This window comes from Vipera berus (assembly GCF_964194415.1).
Source record: "Vipera berus genome assembly, chromosome: 1".
NCBI lineage: Eukaryota > Metazoa > Chordata > Lepidosauria > Squamata > Viperidae > Vipera > Vipera berus.
The window spans coordinates 37068974-37085456 of NC_138202.1; the positions used below are offsets into that span (position 1 = coordinate 37068974).

General features: G+C 38.4%; 1 protein-coding gene across 2 annotated transcripts in view; it reads right to left on the minus strand.

Moving 5' to 3' along the window:
- Positions 1-16483, minus strand: part of WDR25 (WD repeat domain 25) — a 118556-nt gene that overhangs the window by 13806 nt on the left and 88267 nt on the right. Inside the window, exon 8 of one of the 2 annotated variants that reach the window (XR_014027257.1) lies at positions 14642-15726. The exons of the other annotated variant lie outside the window; for it this stretch is intronic. The gene's annotated coding sequence lies outside the window, so the exon portion shown is untranslated. Of the gene's footprint in view, positions 1-14641; positions 15727-16483 lie in introns of those variants that run through there. 2 annotated transcript variants of the gene reach the window in all.

Here is a 16483-nt window from a genome sequence, read left to right on the forward strand (position 1 = left end):
CCACCAGCCTGATGATGACGGATGGGATTCCGTCGAAACGTTGCGCCTACACCTTTAGTTCTACGCGGGGAAAAACCCGAAAAACCAAGGATCCATATATATATATATATATATATATATATATATATATATATATATATATATATATATATATATATATATATATATATATATATATATATATATATATATATATATATATATATATATATATATATATATATATATATATATATATATATATATAAATCCTCGGTCGTGTACAAGATGTCATGGCTACACATAACCATGTCTTTAATCTAACAGGGACCGAGGCAATTGCCAGTGACAACACTAAAGACGGCCGCTTGTTTAAGGAAGCTTGGTTTTCAAACCACTCCTCTATCAGTTGGCACATAGATCTCCCCCCTGCATACCAGGTACTAAGGAATTGGGAAGAGGAACGACATGTGAGATATGAAGGCAAACAGCGCAAGCATTCACAGAGCACCTCATTGTATCAAAATCAAGATTGCACAAACACACAACCACCCTGCATTGTAGAACACAGGGAAGAAGAGAAACAACCTCTGGTATAAGAACACGGGCAATGACTAGAGCTATGGCTACAACACATGGAACTATCAGCAATCCATTTTTGACAACAGACACCCAGAGAAACTACATCCCCTAAAAACAGATGCGCGACAACTCAAAGAAATACGGCCAACTTCAACAAACAGACTGGTGACGCGCTCCATGAGCGGAGTGCAGACACCAACAGTATAAACGCGATCTCCCCACCCTAGTGTTTCCATCCTGACGATGTTGGCAGCTAGCCAACGAAAGCTTAATCTTTTAGCAATTAAAAACTGTTTTAGTTTTTCTTATTTCATCCCAGTGTTCACTTAGTTTGTTAATATCTATATCTATCTATCTCTATCTATCTATCTATCTATCTATCTATCTATCTATCTATCTATATATATATATATCATTATAAAATTGCAAAAAAACCTGAATTAATTACATAAATTAATTACATAAATTAAGAATTTGGATTTAACAGACATTTAGGTTTAATGGACATTCCTTCCCTCCAAGTGGCCCATTAAATTGATATTTCACTATATTGGACATTGGAATCAAACAATTTCTGCAGGGCCATTGTTCATTAAACCCTTCTAAGAGAACATGGATGGATTGCATGCTATTTATAGTTGTACTCTATATTCCACATTATCCAATTCCAGTTCCACCAATCAAATCTGCAGATCAATAAACATCCTACCTAGCAGTTTTCTTTTCAAGCGTATTTTTCCCTTTTTTCCCCAATTCATAGAATTAGAAAAAATACTCTGCTTTAATTTTTTGTTATCTAAGTTTCCTCAGATCACATTTAAATCCATATTTTATTGATGTATTTTTAAAAACGCAGCTACTATATCATGTTTATGGGTCTCCATAGTAAGATGGTATGTTCAAGATATAGACTAGGACATCTTCATAATATCATCATTTGATATTACCATTCATACTACTATAAATTAAAGGTAGATCAGCCATATTTGTTTTCCAAAGAATCTTTTACATCCCAAAATCATTACCATTATCCATTATCCTAGAAAGGAAATAAAAACATAAGAGAATAAACGATCTTCCCTCCAGCAGTGTTCAAGGAGATCCAGATTACAGTGAATGTAATCTTTCACATGTTCTTTGTCACATATCAGAAACTTACTTTCAGGTCCAAATCATGGAGGTGGGAGGGGTGGAAATCACAAAAGTCAAGATGGTGGATGAAATCATATAACTGATGCCCCATCCTTGACAATAGATACATTTGATGATAATTTATAATAAGGATAATGACATCATTAATACAGTAAAGATGAGGCATTCTCATAATATAAATCAGCTCTTCTAGGTGGAAGATATGAACTAGACTTAGTATTTAAGTGCCAAATTCAGACAACCTGATTACATTCTTCATCATGCAAGCTGTTTTCCAGTGCATGTTGATATACCAAAAGAAAAAGTAAAACATGATTGTATTCATAAACCTCGAACAATTCAATCTGTATTTCTTCTTATCACAGAGGCATATGAGCAACTGAACTGGCTTGATGTTTCCTGCCAAAGCAAATTTAGTTTAATGCTATGCATCCCTGAAGTTTAAAAATAGAAATAACAGCAGTTGTCAATTAATTACTCTCCTCAGTTTCCAGCATCAATAGTTGCCTGTATTATTTTATATCCTCCACAGGGTAACTCACAGCAACCTCAGCAACAAATTCTCCATCAGGATCCAACACTCAGAGCAGCCATTTCATATCTTGCACACTACTTGAATTTAAAGCATATTGAAACCATTGATTGCAGGGGATTAGTGAGAAGGCCAAAACAAAACCAGTATAGAGCAGGTGTCCCCAACCTATGGGCTGTGGCCCGGGACCAGGCCGTGGGCTCTTGGGCAGCAGGCTGCGGAAATGGCTGGCTGGTGTACACACGCATGGGTGCACATTCCACTCCACACACTCATGCTAGCACTTGTGGCCCTGTTTGCGCATGTGTGTGGACGTGAGCGGAGATACTAGCACAAGGGGTTTGTGGCCCATTCACGCATGTGCAAATGGGCCATTACCCGCGGCAGGGGATGCACAGCTGTTCACGCATGCATACGGCGCTAGTGAATGCATGAATGGGCCACTTGTGCTGCACTAGTGTGTGTGGCCCCGTGTGCACATGCACTCATGTGCACACCAATTTTGAAGCTGCTCTCCTTCCTACCAGTCCACGAGCCTGGAAAGGTTGGAGACTTATGGTATAGAAAAATTGGAAAATTGGAAAAAGGGAAAAAATGGATCCAGAAAAGTACAGACCTATCAGCTTGACATCAATAGCTGGAAAGATTCTGGAAAAGATAATTATCAAGCAACAAATCTGCAAACATATAGAGGCAAACTAAGTCATAACCAGAAACCAACATGGATTTGTCAAAAACAGATCATGCCAGACAAATCTTATTGCATTCTTTGACAAAGTGAAAAAATTAGTGGACCAGCAAAATGTTGTGGTTATCATTTACTTGGACTTCAGTAAGGCATTTGATAGAGTTGACCACAACCTACTACTCGATAAAATAGAAAAATGTGGTTTAGTCAATATCTCTTTTCAATGAGAATAGAGCTGAAAGGGACCTTGTAGTCCAATCTAGTCCAATCCCCAGCTCAGGCAGGGGACCCTATACCATTTCAGACAGGTGGCTGTCCAGTCTTTTCTTAAAAACCTCCAGTGATGAAGCACCCACAACTTCTGAAGGCTAGCAGTTCCAGTGGTTAATTGTCCTCACTGTTAGGAAGTTTCTCCTTAATTCCAGTTTGCTTTTCTCCTTGATTAGTTTCCATCCATTGTTTCTTGTCTTACCTTCTGGTGCTGTAGAAAATGAGTTGACCCCCTCTTCTTTGTGGCAGCCCCTCAAATACTGGAATACTGCTATCATGTCACCCCCTCATTCTTCTTTTCTCTAGACTGGCCATACCCAATTCCTGCAACCATTCTTTGTATGTTTTTGTCTCCAGGCCCTTAATCATCTTAGTTGCTCTTCTTTGCACTTTTTCCAAAGTCTCAACATCTTTTTTGTAATTTTGTAATCACCCCTGATGGATGTGTAACTGGCTGTCCAACAGCACTCAATGTGTAGTCCTTAATGGAACTGCGTCTACATGGAGGAGAGTATGCAGTGGGGTACTCCAAGGGTCTGTTTTAGGTCCAGAATTCTTCAATATCCTCATAAACGACTTAGATGAAGGTATAAAAGAGGAACTCATCAAATTTGCAGATGATACCAAGCTGGAAGGAACAGCCAGAAGATAGACTTGAACATTGGGCGCTATCTAACAAAATGAAATTCAACGGTGAAAAATGTAAGGTTCTACATTTAGGCAAGAAAAACAAAATGCACAGGCACAGTATAGATGGTACCTCAGTCAGTACTAGTAACTATGAGAGGGATCTTGGAGTCCTCGTGGACAATCATTTAAATATGAGCCAGCAGTGTGCTGCAGTTGCCAAAAAATCCCCCAACACAGTTCTAGGCTGCGTTAACAGAGGGATAGAATCAAGATCACATGAAGTGATAATAACACTCTATAATAACTTGGTAAGACCACACTTGAAATATTGCTTCCGGTTTTGCTCTTCTCTGCATTCTTTCCAGAATCTCAACATCTTTTTTAAATGTGGCAACCAAAACTGGATACACTATTCCAAATGTAGTCTTACCAAGGCATTATAAAGTGTTATTAACACTTTGTGTGATCTTGATTCTTCATTTAGGCAACATTTATTATTTTCACAGAGTAACATACTGTAACCTAAATCTATACTCTCCTATTGCACTAATGTAGCTTTTTAGCAGCTCTGACAAAATGTATTCTTCCACCTTTTTTGTGACATCCCACCCCTCCCCATCTCTATAAGCAGAATGCTTGCTTTGCTTTGAAGTGTGCATCAAGGGTAAAAAATAATTGCTCCCTTAGCTAAGATCTTGTAAGTTATTGTTCTGTGCCTGCCTGATTGGGTTTCTTTTTTCTTTTCTTTTTCTTTTTTGGTTTGTTTCTACCCCCCACTATCATGTTCTCATGCTTGATAATGGGAACTGGCATACGGCCTCACTATAATAAGCAATGTGAGCCAAAACATTTATTATGCTGCCCTGATCTTTAAATCGTGTTCAAAGAATATCTCTGGGAGAGAAGGCTTTTAGCAACATGAATACCAGTTGGTTTGGACTGTGTAGAAGGAAGCATTTGAGGAACAAACATTGTGGAACAATGCCTTTTCCAAGGATGGCTTCTGAATCAGTCAGAAACAGCTTGACATTCAGCTATCGGCATGCAAAATGTAAATTGCCAGAAGATTGAGAAACTATAATGAAAGGTGGGACATGTTGAAAAATGGGTTCACTGAAAATATACAAATCTCTTTGTTGCAACAACTATTTAGACAAAACCTGAAATTATACACCACAACAAATTCTTCAGTGTTCAGACTGTATTATCTGAAACCTTAATTATATCATCTCATTATTTAAATTCTGCAATGTGGCACACACTGATTTTAAGCTGCAGAAATGTAGTCATCCATCACACTGAAAAATCAGTTATTTGGAATATGATGCCAATGTTGATTGTCTAGCCAGCATTTTGCAGATATGCTAACAAGAGAACCGAAACATCTAAATGCATGTTGATTGTGAGATTTTTAAGGGTTGAATTGCACTTCTAGTCACTGACATTTGGGGGCAAAGATTGCTCTGCCTCTCATCCTGGAGTGTTTTAATTCTCTGACTCTTTTCACATACCACTCTAAATCAAGGGTCTGACAGTTTTTCAAGACAATGGGCATATTTGAAATTTTAAAGGCATATCATGGACATTGTCACAAAATGGCTGTAATAGTAGTTGTGACCTGTCAGAAAAGGTAAACTGCACTTCACCATCCCCTCTAACCTTCCAGGATGCGACTTAGAAATTTTCTTGAAAATAAAATACTTGAAGCTGGCACTATGCTTCCTCCTCCTCCTCCTTCTCTTCTTCCTCCTTCTCCTTCTCCTTCATCTCCTCTTCCTCCTAAAAGAAGCAGGTGATGTGTATAGCCTGAGAGGTGCCAAAGTAAGTATCTATAGGCATAGAGGGAATGGCCTTGAATGATAGGATACTAAGGCAACAATTGGATGAGCTTGAGCCCAGGCCAAGAAAATAACCTGACAGACCCAACAAACCGGACAAGGGTGTTTCAGACAAACCCCTCTCTAGTTTACACAAAGTTAAAGGGGAGGAGCACATTCAGACTTTCAAGATTCCATTACTATTGTTCAGTGCTTTTTTTGTAAAAGAAAAAGGTGCTGGAACTCACACGCCTTGCCTACCCTACAAGATTCCATCCAAAAAAGGTACCGGAACTCCGTTCTGAGCATTGTATGACAAAAAAAAGCCCTGCTATTGTTACAATAAAAGTAGTCCTGATCTGTATGTCATCGGTTTATTAGTCAATTTACCTTATAGGAGTGACAGATAGCATAGACGGTGTCATTGTGAGGAGCAAAGTGCTAAGCCGTCCTGTGGTTAAATGTAAAAAGATTTCCAAATGTGAAATGATAGATTAAATTAAGGTCAATAAGGAGTTGTTTTAGTACTGTTGGAAAATACTGCTGTTGATTTATTCAACTAAACTTGGGTGTGGCGTATCTTCTGAGCCTGGAAATGAGCATTTATCTATGGTTACCTACTCCTTTCAGACAGACAGATGAAAGAATGGCTGCAAAATTGCTCCAACAGAGCTGGTTCTGCTGCTCCTATTTTTCCCCTTTACCTTTGAATTAGTAATCACCCAATTCAAATGAAGAAGTCTTGGCTAGCTATCCACCACAAAGAAGACTAAGATATTATCAAAAATGTTGGTTAACAAGCAAACTACTGATAGATAAGATTTGCCATGCCACTCAAAAAGTAAGTGTTGGAGCTGCAGAATTTGAAATGAAGGCACATGAATAAACTGTGGGCACATCCAGATATTCCTTGAAAGATTGAACTCTTTAAATAAACTGAATAAAATAAATTGTCTTGAACATTTTTTTAGAAAGGTATCTGTTATATACTGGGTTCGTTGCTTGATTGACGAGACGAGGCGAGTGAGTTCAGCAAGTATCATTCTTTTTTGGTTACAGGAACTGAACTGAACTGAGAAACAGGGCTGCGAATGCAGCTTTTTATACCCTGGCCTCTAGGTGGCGGCCAATAGGTTAATACATTACAGTATCCTTCCCTGAGCAACATCAGGTTTCATATTCTTATCTGAAATGTATTCTCTCTCTCTCTCTCTCTCTCTCTCTCTCTCTCTCTCTCTCTCTCTCTCTCTCTCTCTCTCTCTCTCTCACACACACACACACACACACACACACACACTTTTCTGCTTTTTTCTTTTTTCCTTTTTGCTTTGGATTCACATTCTGGCTGTGAATTGCACCAATAATGAAAAATTGAGGTTCTCATGTACGTGCCAGGTTAGCCAATCTGTTTGTTTTCCTGGTTGCTTTGGTGAGATTTATTTTCATTAATAGAAACCCCAAAGCATTTATTATCTTGAAAAACCTTGAGCCTGAGGGAAGTCTGGGAGAATGGAAAAGAAAGCTGTAATACTACTACGGGGGTGTCATTAAAACCTACTGTTGTGGTAAACAAAGCAGACATGCAAACACTACAAAAAGAAACAGGTGTTATATAGAATCTCCAGAACTTAAAAGATACTATTCTAGACTATGTTTTGAAGGAGATCAAAATGGCTGAAGAATCCTAATATTTATTCACTTCTTCAGCACCAGGGTTAGAAACCCAGAGAAAAACCTCAAGCGTTGGGTACCATGCAAACCAGGAGCTCCACTAGTTCCTGGATGAAATACACTGATATGAATTTGTTTTGGATTACATTAAATTACCTTGAAATTTAAAAATATTGTCATGTTTTTATAGTGGACCTTGTTTACTATGTTATATTTTCCCATGTAATTGTGAATGAACATTCATACTTTATGAAGGAATATCAGCATAACAAAGCTGCATCTTTCGAGTTGTTCCTTTTTCATGTATCATTTATAGCATATATTTATGTTAGATTTTCCCATATTTTAACATTATCCTACAGCTATACAGAACTGTATTCATATGATGAATGGGCCCCAAAACACTAAAGTCTAGGAATCGAAGTAATGCTAAGGATTCTATTTATATTTTTATTACATAAATTTATGTTATGCTTTGCTGGACTGGATCCCTGGCTCATCTAGTCAGCACCACTTTTCATGTTAATTGAATTCCAAAGTTTAATTACATGTGCAAAAAAACCCCACAACCCTTTGTCTGTTGTTTCCAAGGTTCAGTTTTATTGGGTGGCCTCTGATTATATTTCGTGCAAAGGAAAATAGTTTCTCCTTGTCCAGCTTATCCACACCATGTATAATCTTGTACACCTCATTTATATTGACTGTCATTCACTTACTTTCTAGATAAAAAAATCACAAATATGACAACCTTTTATAATAGGAAAGTTGCTTCAGTCCTTGATAATCCTAGTTGCCCTTCTTTGAAACTTCTCTAGTTTCATTATATCTTTTTTGAACTGTAGTGACCAGAATAGCACACAACATTCCAGATGAGATGCACCATTAATTTATCTGAGCGTATTATCATACTGGTATCCCTATTTTCTTATCTCTAACAAGTTGTTGGCCTTTATTTTAGTAGCTGCACACTACGTTGACATGTTTATTGAACGGTTTATCATTACTCCAAGATCTCTTTCCTCATCAGTCATTACTAATTCTGATCCCATTAGTTTGTACGAGTAGTTAGGAATTTTGACAACTTCCATCACTTTATCCTTGCTGACATTGAATGACACCTGCCAGTTTTACACCCACTTCTAATGTGCAGATATTTTGAAGCTTTTACCACTCTGAACAATTTAGTGTCAGCAGAAAACTTGGCTATTCCACTAGTCACACCATTTCTAGATAACATGCAAAGCATCAGTCCTAGGATAGAAAGGAACCCTCTAGTTACATCCTTTTACTGTGAGAAATGTCCATTCACTCCTACTGTTTTCTTTTCTTTAGCCAGCTGCTTATTCCAAGAGGACCTGCCATGTCCTTTAAGCTTACTGAGAAGGCTTAGAATTATGCTGTAATATAATTGTGTACTGCCCCATAATTCGGACATAGTAAAGGGTAGCATATAAATATTTGAAATAAACATATATGAAGTTTTTACTCTTTATAAAATTTAGCCATTAGCTTTTGGAACTCAATACACATGCCCAGGCAATGACTATCAGTATGTTTTTAAGTGATCGGATAAATTCTTTGAGGATAGAAGTATCAATGATTATATACTATGGTATTCAAAAACAGAACCATGTACATAGTACAGCGTACTAGGCAACAAAACAAGAAAGCCTGTTACATGTGCTCCATGCTTGAGCATAAATCACCCAAAAAAGTTCCTGTGATGGAAACCTACAAGTATTTAGGGGAGAAAACACTTTGGAATGGCTGGGTTTCTAGTTCAAGAAAGGATGGGGTCGAACATCCCTACAGCATAATTTTTCATGGTATAGAACTACCTATTCCAGACCTTGAGTACTTCTTAAGTTGGGAGTTCTCAAAGACCCTCTCTAGATTTAGCAAGCAGATTTATTTTCAGCAAAATACCTTCCCTGATAGGTTCCTCCAGATAGGAGACTTAGTAAACTATTCTGTACAGTTAACCGAGCTAAGGTTAATTGAATTATCCAACTTAATGGATCACAAGTTATATAATCTAGTTTTTATCATATCTAATAAATCTTTTATTTACTGTAGGTGATAAAACAATATCAGGGTCATCAATTGCTCCTTGTATTGTCATGTCATGTTCTTTGAAAGCTTTGTGACACTTTGAAGTTTTTTAGAGAAAGAGAGAAGGAAGCTTATAACAGAAGGATGTAGGTGTTACATTTAATTATCACTGAGCTTATTGATGAAAACAATGTATTTTTGTTATTAAGAAAAAAATATGAACAGATCCAAGTGTCCTCTTACATTACCTGAGAATGTGGTGATGAAGACATGATAACTTCCTGTCCAATTTTACTTTGTATAAAGGGGTCATTTTAAATTTGAGCTGCTTTCTTTCAGGTAACAGACAATTAAATGTTTCCCAGTACAATTAAATATATGTGTTTGTAAAAGATGCGGTGGCTCAGAGGGACGCGGTGGCTCAGTGGGTTAGGATGCTGAGCTTGTCGATCAGAAGGTCGGCAATCTGGCGGGTTGAATCCCGAGTGCCACGTAACAGAGTGAGCACCTGTTACTCATTCCAGCTTCTGCCAACCTAGCAGTTCGAAAGCACGTAAAAATGCAAGTAGAAAAATAGGGACCAGTACAGTGGGAAGGTAACAGCGTTCCGTGCGCCTTTGGCGTCTAGTCATGCCAGCCACATGAGCACGGAGACCTCCTTGGACAAGCGCTGGCTCTTTGGCTTTGAAATGGAGATGAGCACCGGCCCCTAGAGTCGGAAACAACTAGCACGCATGTGCGGGGGAACCTTTACCTTTACCTAAAAGGCAGACAATAGTGATGACAGCAGGAGGAAAAAAATCCTTGGTAATTTTTACCACCTGTCTCCCATCCCATAGTACTTCCTTTTTCCAGCTTCAAATTCCATTATTCGTCCTCTGTAGGCCTCCACTCAAAGCCCAGTGGTAGGCTATTTATAAAATGAATATTTATCATGATAAAGCAGTACTTCTGTTTTGCAAGCCTACCGGTGAGCTTGATATATTTTTCCAATTGCTTTTCTAATCTCTTTAAATCTTTGAAACTTTGAAAGTACCTAGTTAACTTAAGGAGCTCTAGAGAAAGTCTAAATAAAGTCTAACTGGAAAGGAAATAAAAGTGGACAACAAGCCAAATATGCTTGTTTTTTTTCCACTGGATCAGATTAATTTCTACTTTAAAAAACCTCTTCTACTTCAAAGGCTCTGACAAGACTGAGGATCTGGTGGCAATTAAGGAAGAGCAGCCTAAGGCTGCCTATTTGATGCATAGCAGCAGTTTGCTTAGACTGAGCAGAGAATAGAATAGAATAGAATAGAATAGAATAGAATAGAATAGAATAGAATAGAATAGAATAGAATAGAATAGAATAGAATAGAATAGAATAGAATAGAATAGAATAGAATAGAATAGAATAGAATAGAATAGAATAGAATTTCTCTTATGACCCTTTGAGATAAAGTATGAGCTGGGTCTATCCTTGGGGAAGCGGGGTGGGAAGCATTTCTGCTTGTCTGTAGCTACTTTCCCAAATGTAGAGAGCAACCCCAGCTTCATTCCTTCACATGCATTCACCAACCAATTGGTTATGTTTGGGTCCATCTTATCCTATAATTTAATTCTGTTCTGGCTGCCCAGTCTGAGCAAACTGCTGCTATTTTCTGACAGAACAATTAATCAGTGGAACAACTTCCCTTCAGAAATTGTGTGTGCTCCAACTCTGAAGGTTTTTAAGAGGAAATTGGACAACCATTTGTCTGGAATAGTATAGGGTGTCCTGCTTGAGCAAGAGGTTGGACTAGAACACCTCCAAGGTCTCTTGTAGCTCTCTTATTCTATTAAATAAGCAACCTTAGCCTACTCATCCTTACATGCCACTAGACCCTCAATCATGCCATACTGCAGTCACTCTGAAGTAGAAGAGTTTACAGCCCCAGAACTATTCATTCATTCCCCCATTCACACATTCCCAAGCATCCACACACCAGCGTTCCAGGTGTTTGCCTAACTGAGTCACATCCTGCCATTTTTAGGAACCTATTGACATAGGCGGCCCCACCTCACCCAGGGCCTTAGCCTACAAAAGTGTGGATGTGTAGAAGGGAAGCATAAGAAGACAACCAGCAGGCAAGGAAGTGGGAAAGTACAACTATTACAGGTAAGCAAGAGGGTTATCAGTCAACTGCCAGAACCCCAGCCCATTGGGGTGTAATTCCTGCTTGCAGCTTGACTCAAGCTCAGTAACAACTAAGGGACAATCACCCTGAAGCAGTACATAATCCCAACATATGAAAGAACTTTTGGAGGAGGCAAAGATTGTATGCCATTTTACACAATTTAAGACTTTTTTTATAAGGTTTAACCATAAAAAACTTACATGCCAGTGTTAACTTGCAAAGCTAGGGAAGCAGAGTTAACCCCAGGCAAAAGCCTAATGTGGAAAGGTGTGTCGTCTACTGCTTTGATGATATTCCTGAATATGACATATCGCTGTGAATTTCTGTATAGGATCCCCAAAGTAGCCTCTGAAAGTTACCATGAAGTTTTGATAGTTATTCATAATAGAATCGTTGGATTTGATTATGAGAAGTGCCCATTGCAGCACAATGCAAGGCTGTTTAGAAACTCAATATGAAGAAGATCCATCATCAATTGGTTAATGAATTCTGGCCAGGTGCCAATAAACAACCCACACAGTGCTATAGCAATGGCACTTACACTTATATACTGCTCCTTATATACCACCCAGAACTCTCTGGGCAGTTTACAACATCAGCATGTTGCCCCCAACAATCTGGGTCCCCATTTTACTGACTTTGGAAGGATGGAAGGCTGAGTCAATCTTGAACCCTGTCAGGATCAAACTCCAGGCTGTGGGCAGACTTAGCCTCCAGTACTGCATTCTAACACTGTGCTATGAAGATTCTAATCTTTTCTGATGTTCCTCCAAACCTTTCAGGCAAACAGCTGTGAGTTCTCTGCAGCACGGGCAATGTTGCCATAGTGGGAACTGGAGCCAACAGAGGCGGAGGAGGGGGAACCAAATTCTGCATCTGCTGGACCAACTGGAACATCATAGCTGACATATTTTGCATCTTGGCACCACAGAACAGCCTCCATCGTGATATTGTCAACTGCTGCTCCAGGTTGCAGGTCTGATACCATCCTAGGAGATTTTTCATTGTGTTCTGTTGAAATGTTTTGAGGTGAGCTCAAAGAAATCAAGACCACACATTAAGTTTCACTTAAGAAGATATATTGCTCATGCCTATACTTAAGAATCTAGTCAACTAATCAAAGGGGACTTGAATTTGAATTGCTTGTGGGAACATAACTCCAGATTAATGCCTCTCTTGGATTTGGCTCCCAGGCACTGCCTCTTCTTCTCCTACAGGTGAGGACTACAATAACGTATGGTGTACAGTTATCTTCTACACTGTGATGTGTCCAGTCCTTGGAAGAAAACAGTCACAATGCAGTATTAACATACAATTATCTAATTGTTACTAACATAGCATAAAAGAGGGTAGTTAACAGATTGTGCATGATGTAGCCGATTAAAGATTTAACATCCTTGGTATGCTCCAGCATTCTCCTTCCTGTAGACTTTTAGACCATTCACAATCGAGGACTTCATCTAAATTAATTTGGAAATAGACCAAGGAAGCTCATTTCTGCTTCCAGGCAAGGAAAGCTAGAAATTCAGCATCAGTTTCTACCTTGCTTAGCAACACAGATCAAATAAAGTGAGTTCCTTCCTTCAGCTTTGCTGCTTAAAATCCTTTTCCTGATTTAGTTCTGGTTATCACTTTGTCCTAAATGCAGCCACAGAGAGAATGAAAAGTGTAACAGCTGCAAAAGCAACACATCTCCTTCCACGCTAATAGTGTAGTGGGGAGCAGCTGAGCTTTTAAATCAAAGGCCAGTCAAATGAGCCCAGAGGGAGTCACCTGACCTCTAAGGGTCAATAAAAGGGAAGAAAAGGGTTCTGACAGGTTTTGGCAGGAAGAGCTTGGGGTGCTTTTTGTGGGAGAATTGGCTGGGGACTGGGATTACCTCATAAAAGTTTGCTTTAGTTAGAATTGCATTATTTTCTAATTTTTTAATTTAAACTTTGTGTTAGTGGAAACTTTTTTTTGAGCTTTAATAAAGGTTATTTTTTGTTTCAATTCCAATAGAAAATTCCAAAATTGCCTTTTATCACCTTTTATCAGCTTGGCAGAAGTACAGATTCCCAAAGTTTTATTTTGGTTTCCCTTTGGTGTTTGGCCAGTCCAAAGTTGGGGTGAGGATTTCCTTTTCAATCCTCTTCTGGCTCCCCAGAGGGCTGGTGTGAAAGACTGAAACTGCCTTAAAGTGAAGGGGTGGTGGCAGAAAGGATACCTAATTAGCCAGTGACCTATGAGGTAACCAAACAGCATAGGAGCTCAGAGGATGAGCAGGTTTGATGCTGAGGGTGTTTTTTGTTCCCTCATCACATGGCAGCAGAAGTGGGATACCTTTAGTTGACTTACAACCACAAATGAGCCTAAAATTTCTGTTGCTCAGTGAGACATTTGTTAAGTGAATTTGGCTCCATTTTACGACCTCTCTTGCCACATTGGTTAAGTGAATTATTGGAGTCGTTAAGTTAGTAACACAGTTAATTAAGTGAGTCTGTCTTCCCCATTGACTTTGCTTGTCAGAAGGTCACAAAAGATGATCACATGAACCAGGAACACTGCAACCGTCATAAATATGAGTCAGTTGCCAAGTTGCTGGATTTTGACCATGTCACCATGGGATTGCAGCAACAGTCATAAGTGTGAACAATATTCATAAGTCACTTTGTCAGTGCCGTTGTAACTTCGAACGGTCACTAAATAAACTCTTGTATGTCGAGGACTATCTGTATTGAATACCAGAAAATACCAGGACTACCTTATTGGGCACCAGAAAATGAAGGAATTTTCACTCCTTAAAAAAAAAATTCCCTGGCAGCAAGCAGAAGCCACATACATTTACCACTGATTTTTTAAAGGATTTTTTCCCCCTAAAAACCAGGTGCAAAGAATAGGCTAGGTCAGGGATGGGGAACTTTGGCTCTTTTATGACTTGTGGACTTCAACTCCCAGAATTCCTGATGCTGGCTGAGGAATTCTGGGAGTTGAAGTCCACAAGTCATAAAAGAGGCAAGGTTCCTCATCCCTGGGCTAGGTAGTGTAGGGCAAACAAACAGCTAAGAAGTGACAAAGAGTACATGTATGCCAACTCTGCAAGAAAGGCACAAGCCATAAAAATGTCTGCCAAGGGGATTCTTTGGAGTAAACATGGAGATTTGTATTTGTGAAGTTAGACAGACAGGAAGATGAGTGCTTAGTGGCTTTAGTAAGATATCAACAATGCAAAAAACTCCTTTAATTTAATTCCACTATATTAATTATTACAGTCTACATTATGTGCATGCACAAATTGTGATTTTCCTGCATAATTTTTCAGATTCACAGAATTAAATTGTCATATACTAGGCCTAATAAATATTTATGCTATGTGAATATTTTTCCAGCTATGGATCATCCATTTCATAATTGTACAATCACAACCAGTATTTAAAAAGTGAAAACAAAAGAAATCAAAACAAACTCCAGTGCTGCTGGTGATGCTGCTACTGTAATTCTTATACCATAGGAATTGAGAAATTAAGCTCAAGCACAAAACCAGAAATGTAAATATGTTGCGAGCTTGAAAAGTTTTATATAAACTGCAAGGAAGGCAAACCAAATGCACTATGTGTTGAATGTGAGCACACTGATTAGATAACAGTATGAATCTTGGAAAATTATGAAGATATTTGAACACCAAACATTAAAATCTGAAATTAAGGCCTGAGTATTTCAAATGAAAATGTGCAGAATTCCAAATAAGAAGCACTTCATACATTTTTGTCTATCAAAAAATGCCAAATTTCTTATTTAATGATATATCACATAGCAAACGCAGGTAAAGCTCATACTATTGCAGAAAAATTGGTTAAACAATAGTTAGCCTGGCAGAATGCATGATTAATCAAAACATTTCATAAAAGGCAAGTGTATACTGCCCTTTAACTCAAATACTTTGGCCACCTAATGAGAAGGAAGGACTCTCTGGAGAAGAGCCTAATGCTGGGAAAGATTGAGGGCAGTAGAAGAAGGGGACGACAGAGAATGAGGTGGCTGGATGGAGTCACTGAAGCAGTAGGCGTGAGCTTAAATGGACTCCAGAAGATGGTAGAGGACAGGAAGGCCTGGAGGAACGTTGTCCATAGGGTCGCGATGGGTCGGACACGACTTCGCAGCTAACAACAACAACAAATACTGCTCTTTGCTAATAGCTTCAAGGATATGTCAAATTTTCTAAAAAGAAATAAAACAAGTTAAAAGAGTACTACAGGTTTCTCGGTTCAAGTGGATGAATCCACTAATGTTTTCAGGTTTATTAATCTTTCTCGTGTTGTGCTTGTTCTGAGTCATCTGTGGAATCTATGCCTATTTGCAAGGCTTTTCCTATATGAACTAAAGAAAATGAAATTATCTATTTTACATTTATGGGGGGAAAAACACACAAAATATCTTTGCATTTGTATTGCAATATATGCAATGATGGCGCAACACTTATAGTCAGAATAATGCCATTTAATGGGGCCCACATGAAAAATACAGCTCCACCTATTAAGCATAATCACTGCTGCCTTGTCATTTATTTGTAATACAATCCAACAGAACTCAAGACTGTACCCAACAAGGCGGTTAAAATAATAGATATTACAAAAGCAAGATCACTCAACTCCGATACTTACTGTGTTGTGCGAAAGAGAATCTAGAGAACACATTGCTACTGCATATTGAAGTGAGACGACTGAGGCAAATATTGGTTTCATTTTATAAACAATAAGAAGATATATTTCTTTTTTACAGGAACATTGTTTTGAACTAGCACAGAAACTAAGTGGCAATTGTTGGATGCAAAAGATGGCATACTTGGCTGATATATTTACTTATCTGAATGATACTAGTGTTTCACTGCAAGGTACACATATAATTAGATTCAAATGTCAAAGTCAAATGAATGCAATTCATTTAAATGTACACACTGAAGTGAGTGTATTTCTAA